Below are 14,742 nucleotides of genomic sequence, written 5' to 3'. Positions count from 1 at the left end.
TTCCCTTGTTTAGGATGAAAAAAAAACAAAAACATATATATATATACACATGAATATATATTTAAATACACAGTACATGGCTATAAATAACGTTTTTTTTATTTAAAAGTATTTTTGTCAAGTGAAAAGTTTTCAATTTGTCTGCACACTTTATCTAGAAAAATAGATATATTTCTTTTTGAAAGAGCTGAAATTTTATGGATGTGCTTTTTTCTGCAACTGTCTGGTAATATGGTATGTCTGTTGTATTGCTGATATTGCTCCTAAATTTACAGTTCACTGATTGTTGATTAAATGTTGATAATAAATGAGTAAACCACTTTGATCCTTGGTGCTGTGTGGATTGGACATCTTTTCCCAGTGACAACTTTCAAGCTATCTGGCTTAAGACGAGCTTGCATGAATCATCCTAGCTGTGAAAGTGTTCTAGCTGCATTGCAGATATTTCTAGTTGGAAGGACTACAAATACAATGTCTCAACAATCTAAAGAAAAATATATTTGCAATTTTTTGTTCTATTAATTTACATAAAATATGGCATACAGAGACCAAAGTGTGGAAATGTGTTTTGTAGAGCATTAGTATTTATCTAGGATGACTTTGGTAATTTGATTTGTTTTTTCATACAGAAGAAATATAGACATCCATAGTTATGTTAGGTTGTATAGCCCTATATGTCTGTGGCAGAGCACTGGTGTCCCCCATCACCCTGCCACCAGTGCTGTGGGTTGTGGTATGATCTGTTGAGGTCTCTAGAGATGGCAAAAGAACCCCTGATGGCCCCACCTTTGTTAGGTCAGACTGGATGGTGCTGACATCACTTTCTGGTCTTATCCCTTGCTGGGCTGTGGAACTGCCAGCAGACAGGGCAGCACCTGCTTTTGCAGGCAAATTGGGGGAAGCCTCTGACAATGGACAGGGTTCCCAGCCAGTGAGGTGTCTTGACCCGGGTAGAGTAAAAAATGAAAGACCACAGGTCAGATCTGACTTAGTCTATAAAAATGGAGTTCCCAGCTGGGAAGTTGGTTGGGTTTTCCCTTGGGGTAGTGGGTCTGCCAGGAAGCCTACCTCCTTAGGTCAGGATGCCACATAAGGAAGCTTCTCATGATTGAGTGACCTCATCTTTGGTGAGTGATGTGTTTCTTCTAGACATATCTTTGAGTGAGCCTTGTTTCTGTTGTACAAGTGATTATGGGTGCCTGAGGAAGAGGCTTTCCCTTTTGTCTGAGTGAGTGTGCACATGTGGGATTGTTATTATCCATGTTAGAGATTATCTGTGTTCAATCTAGTAAAAAAAGCTTAGGAATTCTCAAGTAGTTGTGGTGTAGTGCATTGATATTCCCAAACAACATCTGAACCTGTGGTATTACTTTTTATTTATCAGAGGGCTAAATAGTGTTGCTTGGAATAAATATTCATTCCTAAAAAGCTCCTGTGTGTTTTTCTGTGCCTTTGTCACAAAGTCACTCAACTAAATGCCCTTCTCCACAATGAGATTGATATTTTGAAGGCAGTTAAGATTTGATGCAGAAATCCAATTCAGTCTACCAGACTGTATTTCCTTAAGCTTGAAAACTTCAAAAATACATGCACTTTGCTAAAAGGCTGATTTTATAAAAATATGCAATGGGAAATTCAAAGTAGATGGCTAAATTAATGTATTTCCTGTGGTTCAGCCCTTGAAACCTATGGAGAATCCAGCCTAATGAAGACTGGCAGTGTCACATTGTCATGCTGCTCTTCTCTACTCTCTTATCATTGTTGGTTTTAACATTATTATGACATATTAACTCTTGCCAGCATGTTATTTTGAACTTTAAGTTGAAGAGATCCTGAAGCTGGCATCCTGAAGAATGCAGTTTCTCTCCAGTTTATGGATACTACTGAAAAGCCAATGATGTAATGGAAAGAGAGGGGAAGAAGCAGAAGCTGTCATGTTTTTGTGCCTCTGCTAAAACACACTGCATTATTTACAATGCTCTACTAATGCAATTTAGCTTGGAACATCATCAAAATTAAATTGCATGGTTTAAATAAAAATTTAAATAAAAATGTTCTAAAAAACCCCTACATGAACAGGGTGCTGTAAATACTGCACAGAATTTTCAAGAATGTCCTGAAACATGATGGCTATTTCTTTGTTTTTTCTCTGCTCTGATCTGTGCTCCTCTCACTTCCTACAGCATCCTGCATTAGCAGGGTTCATCCACAGAGCTTTATACTAGATTCAAAGTGGGAGGGGGTTGTAGCTGGGTTTGAACTAGTGGGGCATTGTTCTAGTATTAATAAAGACCAGAAGGCCTCTCACCTCCCAAGGGTGCCACCAGCATGCTCAGCTTGCTCCCTGAAATGCCTGCACACCAATGCACACAGCATGGGGAATAAACAGGAAGAGTTAGAAGTCTGTGTGCAGTCTAAGGGTTATGATCTGGTGGCAATTACAGAGACATGGTGGGACATCTCACATGACTGGAATGTGGTCATGGCTGGCTATATCCTTTTTAGGAAAGACAGGTCAGCAAAGCGAGGTGATGGAGTTGCTCTTCATGTGAAAGAACAACTAAAATGTGTTGAGTTCTGTCCAGGGGCTAATGAGGAGCAAGTGGAAAGTCTGTGGGTATGAATTAAGGGGCAGGCTGGCATGGGTGATACAGTTATGGGGGTCTATTACAGACCTCCTGATCAGGTTGAGGGAGTTGATGAGTCTTTCTACAGGCAGTTGAAAGCAGCCTCGCAACTACAGGCCTTAGTCCTCATGGGGGATTTTAACTACCCAGATATTTGCTGGAAGGCCTACACAGCCAGGCATTCACAATCTAGGAGGTTCCTCCAATGCATTGATGATAAATTCTTGATACAAATGGTGGACAAACCAACTAGGAGAGGAGCGTTGCTGGATCTTGTACTCACCAACAAGGAGGGTCTTGTTGAAGCAGTGATGGTCAATGGCAGCCTTGGCTGCAGTGATCACGAGATGGTGGAGTTCAGGATCCTGTGTGGGAGGAACAGGGTACCTAGCAGGATCAGAACCCTGGACTTACACAGGGCCAACTTTGGCCTCTTCAGTCAATTATTAAGAGAAGTCCCATGGGACAGGGTACTAGTCTGTAAAGGGACTCAAGGTGTTCAGCATTCAAAGACCACTTCTTGCAAGCTCAGGATCAGAGCATCACAATGGGTAGGAAATCAAGTAAGGGAGCCAGGAGACCCACATGGTTAAACAAGAAACTGATCAGCAAACTCCAGTGAAAAAGAGAATCTATGGATCAGAGAAGGAGGGGCTGGTCACTTGGGAGGAATACAGGACAGTTGTCAGAGGAGGTAGGGAGGCAATAAGGAAAGCTAAGGCCTCCTTGGAACTAAACCTTGCTAGTGAGGTGAAAGACAATAGAAAGGGCTTCTTCAAATACATTGCAGATAGAATTAACACTAGAGGCAATGTAGGCCCACTGCTGAATGAGGTGGGTGCCCTGGTGACAGAGGATATAAAGAAGGCAGAGGTACTGAATGCCTTCTTTGCCTCTGTCTTTACTGCTTCAGACTCTTCCTAGGAGTCCCAGATCCATAAACCCCCAGAAGAAGTCAGGATGAAGGAGGAGTTTGCTTTGGTAGATGAGGATTGGGTTAGGGATCAGTTAAGCAATCTGGACATCCATAAATAGATGGGTCCAGATGGAATACACCTGTGGGTGCTAGGTCATTGCTAGGCCATTCTAGACCACACTGTTGCTAGGCAACAGGAGAGGTGCCTGAGTACTGGAGGACAGCAAATGTCACTCCAGTCTACAAGAAGGGCAAGAAGGAGGACCTGGGTAACTATGGACCAGTCAGCCTCACCTCCATCCCTGGAAAGGTGATGGAACAACTTGTTCTTGGCATTATCTCTAGGCATATCAAGGATCAGGAGGTCATTAAGAGCAATCAACATGTTTTTACCAAGGGGAAGTCATGTTTGACCAACCTTATAGCCTTCTATGAAGAAGTAACTAGGTGGATAGATAATGACAGGGAAGCAGATGAGGTTTATCTTGATTTCAGTAAAGCATTTTACACTGTCTCCCACAGCATCCTTGTAGATAAACTGAGGAAATGTGGTCTTGATGGTCAGGTAGAGAGGTGGATCATGAACTGGTTGAAAGAAAGAAGTCTGAGAGTTGTGGTCACTGGGACAGAATCTAGTTGAAGGTGTCTGACTAGTGGAGTCCCTCAGGGGTTGGTAGTGGGACTGGTGTTCAACATCTTTATCAACGACCTGGATGAGGGTGTAGAATGTATCCTCAGCAAGTTTGCTGATGGCACTAAACTGTGAGGAGTGGCTGACACACCAAAAGGCTGTGTTGCCATTCAGAGAGACCTAGACAGGCTGGAGAGTTGGGCAGGGAGAAACTTGATGAAATTCAACAAGGGGAAGTGTAAAGTCTTGCATCTGGGGAAGAACAACCCCATGTACCAGTACAGGTTGGGGGCTGACCTGCTGGAGAGCAGTGTAGGAGAAAGGGACCTGGGGGTCCTGGTGGACAGGAGGATGACCATGAGCCAGCAATGTGCCCTTGTGGCCAAGAAGGCCAATGGCATCCTGAGATGTATTAGAAAGGGTGTGGTTAGTCAGTCAAGAGAGGTCCTCCTCCCCCTCTATTCTGCCTTGGTGAGGCCACATCTGGAATATTGTGTCCAGTTCTGGATCCCCCAGCTCAAGAAAGACAGGGAACTGCTTGAAAGAGTCCAGTACAGAGCCACAAAGATGATCTCCCTTATAAGGAAAGGCCAAGAGAGTTGGGTCTCTTTAGCTTGGAGCAGACTGAGGGGCAACTTCATCAATGTTTACAAATACATTAAGGGTGAGTGTTTGGAAGACAGAACCAGGCTTTTTTCAGTGATGTCTAGTGATATGACAATGGGCAATGGGTGCAAACTGGAGCATAGGAGGTTCCATGTAAACATCAGAAAAAACTTCTTTCCTGTGAGAGTTACAGAGCACTAGAACAGGCTGCCCAGAGAGATTGTAGAGTGTTCTTTGCTGGAGGCATTCAAAACCCACCTGAACACATTCCTGTGTGGTCTTTCAAGGTTCCTTCCAACCCCATAGATTCTGTGATTCTGTGATTCTCCCAACCTCAAGGTCATAGTCTGGATGAGAACAGTGACATTTAAAGAGAGTTAATCAGTGACATAAACCTTGTTAAGAAGACTAATGAGGAAATGAACTATGAAAAAGCTCTTTTTTGTTGTTTGAATTGTTGAATTTTCAAGGTTTGATCAGTAATGAATTGATGAGGAAGTGTTGCAATGTCTGAAAAAAAACCCTCACAGATACTGCAGCAGATAGCACATTTCAGGGAAACGGGTGACATTGTCTTTTTCTCCTTGTCTTTCTAACTGCTTTTTCTTTCTTCATTGCAGTAATAGCACCCTGCCTGTGCATCAGCTTTGTCCTTGTCATCTTTCCCTTACTTTGTGTATAATGGAACCATATTAATCAGGGAAAACACAAAAGTTGCCAATGCTCCTTTTAAAATGTTTTAAAATTACTTTTAAAGGGGCTTTGTATAGTGTGTCAGGTGATTTCTATTAGAACTGATTGGCATTTTTTGGTGAAAATTGTTGTTGTTGTATTTATGGGAATTGTCAAAACTTGTATGCAAATGTGAAAATATTCTAATACAAAGTCACTGAACTAAAGGTAACTTGATTATAAGACTTTAAAACATATTTGCTAAATGCTTCAGACACAATGAATCCTCTTATGTGGATGAGTCTTTAAATGTACAAGATATGAAGTTATTCACTTAGTCCTTTAAAACAATTAAGTAATAGAAAAAAAATCCACAAATCTCCATCTATTCCTAAGTACTTCATATCAGTAAATCAGAGTCTGCATTAACTAAAGCTATATCCTTTCCTATCCTTTCAGTTCCTTTCTCCTCTGTCGACTCATAGTATAAATTCAAGAAAAATTGTTCTGGGTTGAAGGCAATGAACATTAACAAGAGATTTGTTTTAACTCACTTATCTCAAAACCCTCCAAATGCTGACATTTCCTCGATGTCAAGTGATTGACATTGTGATGTCAAGTAGTTTCTAAAGCTGATTGTTATGGTCCAAAGCAAATGGTATAGCCATTTCAGGAAAATCCCAAACTATTTCTTTTTGCACATAATCTTAAGGCAAGGCTCTTAACTTGACATAAACGCAAGATCTTAAGTAAAGGTGTGGAGATTAATTCCAGCAGATGACCTAATGAAATTTATATTTGTGTTTTGGCAGTGGCACAGGGCATTACAGTATACTCGAGCTGCATGGTCTACAGCTTTTAACACACAGATGAGCAGTTACCTGCTACCAGTAATAGTCCCTGGTCTATGTAAAGAAATTATAAAAATAGAATAATCATAGAGCTACCCGAAATTTTCTTCTACTCTGAAAATATTTCAATTAAATATTAATAAGCCTTTGTCTTTCTTTTTAAAATATGACCTACATATGACAATTACTTCCATAGACGAATGCTAAGGACAAAAATGGGTTAAAAAAACTAAACAAGTAAGCTGTGTCTTTCCCCTGCCCATTACAATTCATTTTAAGCAAAAGCTGTAGAAAGTATTTAATTTTGTTTTTTTCATCAGTAAGAACGGTTTTGTTCTCATTAACACAGTATATATAGTAAAAACAAGGCAGTAAGATGAAAAATGTGCATTGTAGCCTACTGTTCTAACAAGGAGTACTTGAATATTTATTTTCCTTTTTACATGCTTTGCACTGAAACCAGAATCTTTTATACCTCCAGTAAAAAAAACAATGAACAAAGCAAAACTAAAAATAAAACCTCAGAACAAAGCTACCAAACAAAACCAAAAGCCCCAAACCATCACCTTTTTTTTTAGTCTCTGTGCATACTCTGCAGAGAACAGTCTGCAATCTGGTCATAAAAAATGCAGCAGAACAGAGTAACTTCAGTGCCTAAAAAGAATCCCTTTAAACAAGATTAATTATTTTGATTTTAAGAACTCTGTTGGAAGCTAAAACAATAGACTCAGTAACTCAGTAGAAAAATAATTAAAATTACTGCCATTTACACAGTCTTTTATTCAATGATGAAGACTGTCTTCCTCTGTCAGTTCCACTGCACCAATGGAGGGGAACAGCTGGCCCTGGTGTCCATGGCAATTGCCAGACTATGGCAAGTACTGGCCAGCAGTGACTACTGGTGTTGGAGGAAAACAACCACTGAAACTGCAGCAGCTGCTGTGGCAGACCTCAGTGCTGGCAATCTGGAATCATTATTTTTCTATCAAGTAGTTTGATAGTCTTAGCCAGAATCAAGCTTAATACTACCGACATTACAAAATCTATGTTCTAAAATCAGTCTTGTTTCCAAGAAGAGCTGTCTTTTCAACTCAGATGTCTGTTCCCCCTGAATGTAACTGACTATCTATGTTCAATAAGAAACTTATCTTTAATTCAGCTGTCATTGTATAGTTTATTCTTTAAGCAAGTGGATTCTCTTGATGATTTCCACGTCTGGACTGCAATACATGGGTTGATACAGGTGCATTTTTTTCACACTTTGATTTTTCACTGTTAAAATATTACGAATTTTGCCAGTCTCTCATTATGGACTGAAGTGAGTAGTAAATAATGTTATCAATTTGCATGGAAATGAGAGAGGTTCCTTTGTTTAAGGAGAAAAAGAAAAATTAAGATTTCAAAAGAAAACATGTTTATTTTAAAGGCCATGGTTAATCTCAGCCAATGTCAGCTGTCTAAAAAGTCTCAATTGCTTTATTTTCCATGTCAAGTTACTGGAGAGAACCTCTAGACATTTCTGAAATATCTATACATATTTGCTGTCCTGGATGGGATGACTCATCATCTGGAATTGCCTATTCTCTCTGTTGTCTATAGAGACTAAATTTAACTTAAATTGTTCCCATAAGTAAAATATTTAATAATCCCTTGACTTTCCAACACAAAAGTTTTACTCCAGTAGGTAGGAGGATGTTAAGTATCATATTAACACTGAAAAGAATATCAGGGTAAGAAAAAATTATCAACACACAAAAATACAGTTACTCAAAATTGTACAATGTAGTAAAGACATCCCTGCTCTGTGCGATAAACCTCAGTTATCTTGTTTATACAGTTGGAAATAAAATTTTCCCCATATGCACAAAAATAGCTGAGTGAAAAGATTCTTTTTTGTTAACTTCTCTGAACAGTTCTTTTAATGAAATTGGAAACTGAAAAAAGGCTATTGTGACTAAAAGCTTGATTTAAAATTATTTAAGCAAGCACATAAAGCATAAGAATAAATTCAGTACTAAAACTTATGTGCTAAACAGGTGATAGGTATGGGGTGATCTTGGCACTAGACCAAATTGTGTGAACTAGATAACAACTCATTAATTAGTTCTGGTTACCTTTTTAGTGGACTGGTTGTATCACACATTGTTCTGGGGGCTTCACTGTGACCTTCACATATAGTTTAAGTGGTTTAGACACGTTTTCCTCTGCTTAAATTATTTGAGGCAAGGTAAATTCTCTATAGCATTTTTTTTTATATTGTGAAATTATAGTGCCTGTAGTGTGCCTTGTGGAATGGCAGGAAAACAGGTGGAGCAGGATGTGTAAACTCAGCTGTGTAAGTTGGAGGGAGCCAAACCTGGCTCAGCTTTGTGCTGTCTGCTCTTTAGGAGTGATTAATGCTGAAAATCTCCCAAGCAATGTTCATGTTTTGCCACTGAGAGTGCAAGCTGAAGTGTCTGAAACACAGCTAACAGTTCAGCAGCAGGAACAGTCAAAATCACAAGTTATTTGTTGCCTTTTTGTCTTCAGCAGTGTATATACACTCAGTTCAGTTCTCCCAGAGCTTTGAAAAACATTCATTGATCCATGAAATTTCAGATTTTGTTTCCATTTGGAGGTTGGGGCTTCACCATCACAAAAAGAAAATAAGACTGGTCTGAATGAGTTCTTGGTCCTTCTTTAGCATCCCACTTTTCTCCAAGAGTTCTCAGACAATGTTTATTCCTATTAGACAAAAAAATGACGAAAACAAAACAAACACAACAATCAAACTAAATCAACAACACCTTCCCTGCAGGCTACACAACAGCCTCAGTTAAAGCAGATTTAAAAATTCTCATGTTTACATTGCATTTCTTCAAACCTTTGGTTAGGCATTAATCAAAACCACTGTTAAAATATAGAGACATTAAATAGAATTTTTAATCAGAAAGTGATATTAAATAATCTTAAATGAAGTTTTAAATAATGTCTTTTACATAGCACTGGGCAACCTGTTGACTTAAGCTGCTAAGCTGATATTATTTGACATTTATCATATGGTTATGTCTAAAATTGTTTATTTTACTTATTTTACATTTTGATAAATCTAAATGACAACTATTGTTCAATTTTAAAACAAACCTTGTCATTAAAAGAAGAGTGGCTTTGTTTAACACAAGCAAATTTCAAAAGACAAAGCAAATAATGTAAGCTGAAAATTATGAAATCATATGTGCCTGTGTTTAGAAGGTCTTAGATAAAATATCTTTTAGTTTTGTCTTCAAAATAATAGCTTCTTTTCAAGATACACTCTTGCACATAGGCTGGACATTTTGCCTGGCAAAGGTCTACCTCAGATCTGGGTGTGCTGGAGGATTATTTGTGTATCATAAATAAAAGAAAGAAAAACATGGGACTGAAATAAGACTTATTGTAGACATGCACTGATAGAAATATACTGATATGTATACACATATAAACCAACTGTTGTACTAACATTAACAGCAAGCAGTTACTTTGAGCTTAAGGCCTCAGTGTATTCCACCACATGACTCACTGGAGAAATGCACTCAATTGCCACTAAGTCTGATGACTCTCTCTGCTTTTTCTATTGATATCTCTTCCTGACTCACCTTTCTGCTACTTGGTTTGTTCTTAAATGCTTTTTGCACCACAAACTCTTCTTATGACACCACAATCCAATCTTCAGGCTTCTGCTATTTTAACTTCTGTTCCTCTGAGGGAAGACAAGACATTACTCATTCATGGCATTACATTCTTACACAGTTCTCAGCCTGAATGTCAATTTCAACAAATAACTCTGAGCTTCCTATATATCCCGTAGGACCCATATGATGGCACTGCAAACTCTATTTCTCCAGCTCTTCACTCCCTAAACATTGCGTGCCAGCAGTCAGAGACTAATATGCATCAAGTCAGAGAGCAAAATCTAGTAAAGAAACAGCTACTCCTCCACAAACAAAAGTGAAAGGATCTGCTTCAAAACACAGACACATAAATTAAACACATATATGTAGTTGGCTGGAGAGCAGTCCTGAGAAGGACTTAGGGGTGGCAGTAGATGAGAAGCTTGACATGAGCCACCAGTGTGCACTGGAGCCCAGAGAGCAACTGCATCCTGGGCTGCATCAAAAGAAGTGTGGCCAGCAGGGCCAGGGAGGGGATTCTGCCCCTCTACTCTGCTCTGGTGAGACCCACCTGGAATACTGTGTATAGTTCTGGTGCCCTCAGCACAGGAAAGGCATGGAGCTGTTGCAGAGGGTCCAGGGAAGGGCCACCAAGATGATTGAAGGCCTGGATCACCTTTGCTATAAAGACATGCTGAGAGAGTTGGGGCTGTTCAGCCTGGAGAAGAGAAAGCTCCTAGGAGACCTTCAGTACTAGAAGGGGGCTACAGAAAATCTGGGGAGGGGCTTTTCATCAGAGAAGATAGTGATAGAACAAGGGTTAATGGTTTTAGACTGAGAGAGGGGAGATTTAGGTTAGATATTCGGAAGAAATTCTTCTTGGGATAATGAAGAACTGGGATGAGTTTCCCAGGGAGACTGTTGATGTTCCATCCCTGGAGTTTTTTAAGGCCTGGTTGGATGAAATTTTGTGCCACCTGGTCTAGTGGTAGGGTTCCGTGCTCATGGCATGGCGGTTGGAACTTAATGATCTTTGAGGTCACTTCCAACCTTAATGATTCTAGGATGCTATGATTCTTTGTATACATGCATACTTGTGCTTGATATTTAATTTCTCTCTCCCATCACTGTTTAGGCAACTGGATTCAGATCCTGATCAACAAAGTTATAATAGATTTTAGAGACTGCTTTGGCTAGCCAGGCAGCTGGAACACAATTTAATTGTCTCAATATCTATACAGTATGAATGGATATCCAAGACACCTTCATGGAACTGGTAGGTATGCTGCAGATCTTGGTATGAACCTATGCTTCAGACCACAGATCACCCCAGCATATCTCACATGTCACTAGATGTTTATGTTTAGGTAACAGAATCAAGTCTTATTTCAGAGTGAGCTTCTGCTTTCAATAGAGCCAAGACAGCCCCCGGCTTCCATTGCTTGCAGGCTCTACTTCATGGCAATACTGAGTCTTGATACTGATCTCTATGGACTACAAAGGGAGTTCAGACATGTAGCATATAGGTTGACAAGTTATCCAGGCATCAAAATCTAGGTGTCTTAACAAACAAACAGAAAGCCTCGGAATATTTACTTTTTTAGAATAATTGAAAAATATATTGGTGAAATGGAAAATGCAGATCTCTTCTAGTATGTTTTTGGTCCTAATAAATAAAAATTAATAATACTATTAAATCCAATACTGCTCTTCCAGACAGAAAAGACTCACAGTATGGTTAAGACTGCTGATATAATACTGTTCCAAGACAAAGAGGATTTTATCTATGTATCATAGAATGGTTTGAGTTGGAGGGAACCTTAAAGATAATCTAGTTCCAAACCCTCTGCAGGGGAAGGGACAGCTTCCACTAGATCAGGTTGCTCAGGGCCCCATCCAACCTGGACTTGAACACTTCCAGAAATGGGGCTTCCACACCTTTCCTGGGCAACCTGTTTCAATTTGATCCAAATGCGCCAGAGTTTCCATCAGGTGATAAAATTCTAATAGATTATTCTATGAAAAGTACATGAAATTTCAAACAGTATATTCTAAAAAATCATCAGCTGAATTTATCTCTTCATAACAAGAGAATCCAAGACCAGTTTACAATCATATTAATAAACACATAATACCAGGGAAGAACAATGGAATGGCAATATTAATATTCTGTAGCTGATTAGTACAGTCAGACTAACACGCTCCTGTATCTCTAGTCAAAACACCCACTTCAAAGAAAAAAATTTCCTCAGTACAGGAGACAAGTTGAGAACATGTAAGTGGGACATTTGTCAAAGGTGAATAATTCAGACTATCCATAGCAAAATTTATTTGATACAAATATCAGTTATATGAATTGCATGTCACACCCACTGAAACATTAAAATAATATGTAGCTATCACATTTCATTAACTCCTACAAGATTTTGGATTAGTGTACAGAGACCAAACTCCTAGCCATATGCTTTTGGCACAAGCTAGAGAGCTAGCACGAGTACAGGTTGACCTTTAATTATTTTTCTCCTCTTTTACATTCTTTAGATGTTTCAGAGCAGAAAATTAGGTACCCTAAAAATAATAATATAATTCCAGTAAGAAAGTAGTGATGATTAAATGAAATTAAATAGAGGGAAAAGATCAAAGCTGTGAGTGTTTCCTCAGGAGCAAGTTTTAGCAAAACATTTTTTATTTTTATTTTATTTCAGTTTAAACTGCATTTTCCATATAAATGCTATGAAATGTTGATTGGAAAGGTCTTGAATGAAATTTGGATAAAAATTGTAATAAAACATCCTTAAACACACAAATAATCCAGCAATTAGGACATGAGGTAGAAATATGGCAAAAGCCATTTCATATCCTGCTTTTCAAGCATTCTGCATAAGAAGCAGAGGATGATCAACTCTTATTTTCTAGCATAATTTAACAAATTCTAAATAAATATAAATATTAAGAAGGGGTTAGAAAACTTGAATTCTGTAACCATTAAGTTGAATAATCACATGCATGCAAGGCTAAATAAGACATTCTTCTTTTTAGCTTAGGAAGTACAACAGAGGCCTATGAAATTACCTGTGATTTAGATAAGTTGTATAGGGAATGATTCAATTCCCTATATATATACAATTTACAATGATTCAATTCCCTATACATTCCCTGGGAAGAATGCTAAAACTTTAGGATCACAGGTTTTGTTTTTGTCAATCCTCCCAGTAACCAGAGGACACTTTGAAAGAAACAGGTGAGCCCAGGATATCAATACCTGGCTTCAGGACTGGTGCCTGTGCAGAAACTTCAGGATTTTAAACCACGGAAGGATTCATACAACCCTTACAATTACTGATGTTGTGGCTGAGAGCCTCTGGATGAGGATTAGGGGGATGGAAAACAAAGGAGATGTTGTTGTGTGTGCCTACTGCTGACCACCCAGGCAGGATGTAAGCACTGATGGGTTGTTCTAGATGCAACTAGGAGAAATTTCAGGATTAGTAACCCTTGTACTTAGGAGACATCTCAACTTAACAGATATCAACTATGAATATCATACTGCTGAGATGAGCAAGTCTTGGAAATTCTTGAAGTTTGTAGGAGATAATGTTTTGTCACAGGTACCCAGTGAGCCAACTAGGAATTATACCCTCCTGAACCTGCTATTTATGAACAGAGAAGGACTCATGGGAGATGTTATGGTAAATGACTGTCTCAGCCACAATGATCATGAGACGGTTGAGTTTAAAATTTTCAGTGTAATGAGATAAAAGAACAGTAGAGCTGCTACCCTGAACTTCAGGAGAGTAAACTTTGAGCTACTCAGGGTGTTATTTATCAGAGTACACTGGGAATTTTCTTTTGGGAGCTTAGGAGTCTGTGAGTGCTGGTCAGTCTCTAAGACTCACCTTTTAGAATCACAGGAGCAAGCAATTCCACTGGGTCATAAGTCAAGTAAGTGGGGCAGAAGACCAGCTTGGCTGAACAGGGGGCTTCAGAGGAAAAAATAAATGGTCTGGCTTCTGGAAGTGAGGACAGGTTTCACAGGAATTTTTTTCAGATATTTATTCTAGACTCTAAATGCAGATGAAAGAGTTAAAAATATATTAATATAAACCAGGCAATGCCTCTGAGATTTGCAAATCCAGTCCTGCTTAGTCAAAAGATTCAGATATGTTAGATCAAATTTCAGTAGGTCTTGTACTTTGGGGGTGTTACCCATCCCAAATCAAGCAAGCTTTTCTGATGACAAAGTATTAAACACTTGGTTTAAAATTCACGTCATTAGAAGCATATGCTGCAATCAGACATTTCCTGTTCATGAAAATACATATAATTAAAGAGAGAAAAAAATATATTTGTCAGCTGCCAGATGTGCTACTTGCTTATGCAGTACATACTGTAGACAAGGCGAGAAGCTTAAGACATGTTATTTCTTCTTTTTACAAACTCTAATTTTTAAGAGTTTTGAAAGCAGTTGTCTTCAAAATTATAATAATCTTGGAGCTTCAGGAATGTACAATTCTCTATCATCCAGTGGCATACCTTACTATACTTTCAGTGCTCTACAAGATCATTGTTGTCTCTGATTTGAAAAACAGTTGCATAAGGGGTTGTGGCCATGAAGGACTGTGGATGGCATCAGCCCTTCACCAAGGAGAAATGCATTTCACTGCAGAGCAGATAGGCACAAAGGGAGGGTAGCAGATACAGCAACATCAGACAGAGAGCACTTGTCCATATTGTCAGAAGCACAGTGAACTCTTTATGACTAGAAAAGGAAGTCAGACTGTGAGATATAACTGTAACCTTTTCAAATGTG

The sequence above is a fragment of the Chaetura pelagica genome, unplaced genomic scaffold (assembly GCF_000747805.2).
Source record: "Chaetura pelagica isolate M959 unplaced genomic scaffold, ChaPel_1.0 scaffold76, whole genome shotgun sequence".
Lineage (NCBI taxonomy): Eukaryota > Metazoa > Chordata > Aves > Apodiformes > Apodidae > Chaetura > Chaetura pelagica.
The sequence above is the reverse complement of the archived record's forward strand: the minus strand, read 5'-3'. Positions refer to the sequence as shown.